The sequence below is a fragment of the Ochotona curzoniae genome, unplaced genomic scaffold (assembly GCF_017591425.1).
Source record: "Ochotona curzoniae isolate NIBS_2020 unplaced genomic scaffold, NIBS_Ocur_1.0 contig_66, whole genome shotgun sequence".
Lineage (NCBI taxonomy): Eukaryota > Metazoa > Chordata > Mammalia > Lagomorpha > Ochotonidae > Ochotona > Ochotona curzoniae.
The window spans coordinates 12,395,460-12,401,800 of NW_024466512.1; positions in this window are offsets into that span (position 1 = coordinate 12,395,460).

Below are 6,341 nucleotides of genomic sequence, written 5' to 3' on the forward strand. Positions count from 1 at the left end.
TGGCAAAATATTACAATTGCACTCTGACCTATTCTGAGGATGCAGCCAACACAGATACACCTAGCATCTCTTCTTGGAAGAGGATGCTTACACAGTAGGCTGCTGCCACGTCTTATCAGAAGGATTTTGATGGTGTTGGGCTTTATAGGCAGTAAGCTTTGTATGCCGAGCTATTTTTCTCTCACTCTTAAAAAGGGTCCAGGTCCACACTCTACCGCGTGGCAGGCGCTATGCCAGGGTCTCTGGTTACCTTAAATCTCTTTCTCCCAGGGCTCACACTGGAAAGTTCTTGGCTCTCTTGACTCCTAGCCAGAGAGAGAGCTCTTCACCATGGGACTGTGGTTTATTTCTGTCTCTAGGGACAACCACTTGAGATCTCCAACGTGTGGGTGGTTTGCACGCGTGAGTCATGCAGATGTTACGCTCCTTCAGAAGAACGGGCCAGATCCTCTCACCCGCAGGGCCTCCTCCCTGCGGTGACCTGGGAGGTTAGCAGCAGCGCTGCCTGCCACCAGCAGCTGTGGGATGAAGAGGCACAAGGGCCAGCCCCTTGCTTCAGAAGAGAGCAAAGTCCCCTCGTCACAACTGTTTTCCATGACACCTCTCCTTGCTGGGTCCCTCACTCCCATGGAGGGAGACTTTTCCCAAAGAATACTCCCTCAAAGATCAAGTGCCCTTGAACCTTACGTCCTGCTTCTGCCACCTCATCTCCATGGTCCTGCAGAGCCTGGCACCCCAGGACCATCACCTGTGTCCTAGATGACTCGCACCCACTGGTCCCATTTCCCAAGTTCTTTCCAGATCTTTCCTCAACTGGCGGGGCAGACCACAGAGCAGGGCACCCAACCAGAAAGTGCTCTGCCGAGTTACCCTAGCTGCAACAGATGCACCTACAAAGAAACAAGCCTCAGATCTGGATGAGAAGGGGACAGATGGAGAGAAACCCAGTCGCCTTGGGCAGACAATGGTGTCTGTGACCAGGCTCGCCCCTGCCAGACTTGGCTGTCAGCTGAAATTCCACAATCAGGGACATCGCCCTTTGTGAAAGAGACACACAAGATTTACCAGGCTGTTAGCTGTCAGCAGTCGTTATGTAGATTCGTTTGTCGCATAGTCCAGTGTGAAGGTTGGTCCAGGCAGTGGTGGGATGAGGGCAGGGAGGAAAGTTAGGACCTGAATAGGAGTTCAAGTGGAAGTACAGATGCTATGGGACAATGCCAATGGCCAGAGCCAAGGTCTGGCTTCTTCTTGTGCCTCGTGTTGGTGCTAGCGTTGCTACAATTCTTCTCTTTTTTCCCATGATATGGTTTGTGGGTATAGGGATTGCCCCCTCCACCTCTCCTTCTTCCCTCCATTCTCTCCCCCTCACACTACTTTCCCTCATTTTATTACAACAGTATAGTCCTTCAGCAACAGTCACAAATCCAGCATTCTGCTATTCAAATGTATCATAGCATCATAGGTATAGGTGATGGCAGAAAATCTAGTATCCTATTGTCAGGGTATCTGTTACAGTTTCACCAGAAGTTTTCCTTCTATTCAAGAGTAAAGATGCATACTGCAACATATCTTGTATGTTAGTCTCCATTATATATTCCATCCATGGATATATATATGTGTGTGTGTGTGTATATATATTTCATTTTCAAGCTCTCCTTCCCCATTTCAGAATCACTCTAAAAGAAGGACTTAGACGCACTTGCTCTTCTACACAGAAGTCCACTTGGCAGGGGTGGGGTGCCCAAAGTAGTTAGACAGAAGCCTGGTGGTTCCCAGGGGCTGTAGGAAGCAGTGGGCAAGAGGATATCCTGGAGACTGGTAACATAACAGCACGAATACATTGAACACCGTGGAAATGTGCAGTGACAGACAGCTGACAGCTTCCCGCTGGGTGTCACAGTCAGCCACTCTGAGATGCATGATCCTTTGAGGTACTGGTCCTAGGAGCTGGGTGCTGGGTGCTTGGTAGAGTGTGTTCCTTTGGCCAGCTCCCAAACGGCACAGCAAAGCTGAACAGAAGCAGACACTACAAAGACTCTGCAGTCCCTCGGCAACCTGCTTCCAGATCCTCTCATTTTCTAGAATTTTCTCACATGGAGGTTGCTTCCTATCTGTCTCCCCCTCTCCTCCAAACGCTACCCTCCCCCTCTGCTCCAGCCCCAATGGCCTGCACACTTCAGTCTCTCCTGTCCTCCCCCTGCCCCCTCCCCCCACTGTCTTCCAGATCCCTCTTTGGCCTCCAGGGATGTTCATTCCTGCCCACTGCTCTCATTTGTCACGACTCTAATTCACTTCTCTCTCAGCAGAGACACCTGTGGAATTGACCGAGTTCTGGGTAGGTTGGGGTAGGGTAGGGGAATTCCTATTCCTACAAAACCATCTCGTAGAAATTTTTTTTTTAATTAAAAAGAAGAATTGTAGCACCACTAATACCAGCACCAGCCATTTCTTGATGTGCCCTTCATGCCCTCATCCCCTTAAATCAGGGCTTTTAGCCCTGACTCCTCAATGCAATGTTGTGGAAATCCTTATTCATACTCTTGGGTGGTGATGAAATGTATTTCAGTTCACCAAACTCAATAGGCCTTTACTGGACTCTATGGGGGCATGCCTGCTGCTTGCCCCTGGCCTGGGCGATGGAAACCCAGGGAAGGTGGGGATGTCTTCCTGGTCATGCACAGCCTGGGACTGGGTCAGGAAGCACACAACGTTCTATTGAACGTACTGTTTTGTTAGAAGGGGTCCCTTTGCCCTGTTTTTGATGACTAGTGTTTTTTAGTGGTGGTAGGCGGGGAGGTGTGTCTACTGACATTTGAGGCAGCACAACTCCTCAGTGTGGGGGGGTTATGGAAGGGGTGTCTCGGTAGTTTCAGGATTTATCAACCCTGCTGCTAAGTACCAGGTGGTAAAGGAATCCCCCAGCCCCTCACTGCAGCAACCTCAGGAATACCCCGTCCGAACATTTTCCTTCCAGGACAGTGTTGCTTGACCAAGGTCTGCTGGAGCCTAGAAACTGCTCTTCCATGCTTGGACACCAGATCCAGAAGTGAGAGGCCAGAGTGGACAGCAGGTATGATGTGGAATGCATGGTTCGGGCAAAGGTGGGGGGGCATACAGTGAATGCTGTTCGCCCCCCATCAGAGGGTAATGCAGAGAGGTGTCCAGAGGAGCCCTTGAGAATTTCGCCCGTCTCTGTTGCGGCACCCAGAGGACCAGTGTCTCCCTCAGAGAACTGGAGCCCAGGTAAGGAAATCTCAAGGCTGCAAAGGACCAGGCATCTGGGAGGCACTGCTGGATTGGGGGCTCCCCTCTGCCCACGCTTTTGGGTCAGGAAGGTACTCCTGTGGCTTCCACAGTGCATGTTGGACCCTCATCCCCAAGCCCGTCTGAGGAAGGAAGGAGGGCCTGTGGTTACCAGCTGAGCATGGTAAGCACACAGGCCTGTGTACTCAGGGGCAGATGGAATCCCATCCAATCCCTTCCCAGCTCCAGGATAAAGGTGCAAATTCAAAGACAGGGACAATTGGAAGGGTGCTTTGATCCCAATCCAAATGTCACACGAGTTTATACAGGTTTTCAAAGACTTACCCCAGCTTTAGAGTACTTACCCTACTCTGCTGCACTGTGCTCCATGCAAGCCGCTTCAGGGCAGTGCTGTTGGTTTACTAAGATGGTGGCAGCACAGCGCCTGGCAACAACTCAGGTTTTCATATCACTACCCCCTTCCCATTGCAGGCATTCGGGCCTCATCCATCTCCATTTACAGGAGCACGACATGTGCTGTCAACTTGGCATTGTCTGCCCAGCTGAAAAACACAACGTGTAATTTATTGTGATTGGTACTCACAGAATGGAATAGGAGAAAAACAAATTCACCATCCGTGGAGAACCTGCATGGAAACTGCCACCCTCGTGGCAACCAAAAGATCAGCTCCCAAGAGACCAGAGTGGATAGAGGTGAGGAGTACAAGAATCTGCGGTGAGCTCCCCTTGTAGGATGGGGCTTCCAGATTTTCTAAGGAAGACAGAAGTGACTGAGTAAAGGCTCTTGGGGAGGGGATGTGGATGGGCCTCAGGAATCTTTGGGGCAGAAAAGGTGCTGTGTGCAGCTGTCTCAGGCACACAGCAGTGAGCTGGAGAGAACCATCAGGGCCAGATGGACTATGCACTTAACATGGCAGGTGGCTCAGAGGAGTCCTACTGGGGTCAAGACTAGACTGAGGCAGCGGGTCAGCTTGGGTTGCTTTAACCAAATACACCATGAACGAGGTGGCTTAAACTGCATTTATTTCTTTAGCTGGGAAACTAAAGTTCAAAACCCGAAGCTGGGCAGATTTCTTTCTGGTGAAGTACTCCTTTGTGAGATACAGGTAGTCACCTGCTTCCTGTGTTTCCCCTGACCCAGAGAGGAAGTCGTGGTTTTTCTTGCTCTGATCGCATTGTGGGGGCTGCATCCACAGGACCTCACCTAAGCCTGACTACCTCCCACAGCGCTGTCCCCCAACAACATCACACAGCATCACATCCTCCAACCTAGGACTTGTTAATCGGGATACAAAAGACATTTCATCCCACTTGGAAATGACCCTGAGTGCCGATGACAGACCCTCAGTTGGCTTCTCTCTGAACGTCACCTTTTCCAACATCAACATTTGTTCAAGAATAGAGATCCAGTCTACGCTATCTCCAGCGTTCCAGGGCATGAAGTGAGGGTGCAGAGCGGGAGGAAAAACCCTTAGCTCTAGCAGATCGATGAGGGCGTTCTAGTGAGTGTGCCTATGCGTGTCTTGTTCCAAAAAGGATTTAAGCTGGCTTGCCATGATAAAAAACATTAGCAGTCGATAAGAGAGATGAAGTAACAGGACAAAAGATGGGGCCAAGCCTTAAAATAGAAGGTGAATTAAATCCACTTGGCTTAAGTAGGGAACTGTGCCATATTTTCTGGGAAGCTGATTCGGGTCCCTCTCGCTTCTAAATTCAGAGTTAAGTAGTGCTGGTCTCAGTGTAAAGCCCTGCATTTTGATGAGTTCCTTTTATGTTCCTCTTTTGTTTGGTTCCCTGACCTAGAATCCTCGTTTCAATAAGGAAAGCAAGTTCCATCACCGCCAGCTGAGTTTCCTTGTGACTGTCTTCCTCCCTGGAACTTTTGGTGGGGAACTTGGCAATCACACCAGCAGCATAGGAAGTCCAAGGCTAAGAAAGAACTGGACAGCCTGAACAATACAGGAAGGGCACGTTTCAAAAAAGAAAACTCACTCTACCCCCAGCATCCAATGGCTCTGGATCGATCCTTTTTCAGAACAGAATAAAACTTGGCCAGCATCCTGCCCTAGAGATGAAACGGTCATAAAACAAGGCAGGATGATTGGGACAAATGACTTAGGTATGCAGGCCCAGGGAAACGGAGCGGCATTTTATTTGATTCTGTGATATTTTTATTTGGGGAACAAAAGGTATGTTTCTTTTTCAAGCCCAAGGATTGTTTGCCAAGATTGTCTCTATTTAAATGTTCTGCATTAATAAGCAACATTTTGAATCTCGGGCATAACCGCCATTTTTATCCTCAGGAGTTCAAAACCAAAGCAAATCAAACAGCAAGAGAGTTGAGGGAGAAGCTACACAAATGGTACATCGATTCCATCCAGAGGCTTCTATCCTCCCTGGGGTCAGGCCCAATGTCTTAGCCATAGACCAAGAGCATATGTTGCATTTTCTTCTAACTCAGGATCTCAGTTTTTCTCTAGAAGCTTCCCTGCAGGGACTCTCAGCATTAGTTACAAATCTGACTGGGAATCAATGCAAATTTTCATTATATGCAGTTTCCACAAACTTTTGTATGTTTGCTTGTTTTATGGCTTTTAAAAAGAGATTTATCTTTATTAGAAAGTCAGATTGACAGAGAGAAAGGTCTTCCATCTGCTGATTCACTTCCCAAGTGGTTACAACGGTCGGAGCTGAGTTGATCCAAAGCTAGCAGCCTGAAACTTTTCTTAGTTCTCTCACACAAGTGCAGGGTCCCAAGGCTGTGGGCCGTCCTCCACTGCTATCCCAGGTGACAAGCAGGGAGCTGGACGGCAAGTGGGGCAGCCAAAATATGAACTGGTGTCCATATGGGATCCTGTTGTGTGCAAGGCAAAGACTTTAGCTACTAGGCTATCATGCTGGGCCCTATTTGTTTGTTTTAAAAGTTTATTTAATATTTGAAAGTCAGTTTTACAGAGAGAGAGAGGAGAATCTTCCATCCACTGGTTCACTACCTTAGATGGCCACAAAGGCCAGTGTTAGGCCAGCACGAAACCAAGAGCCAGGTCTTTCTTTCACGTGGGTGTTAGGGACCCAAA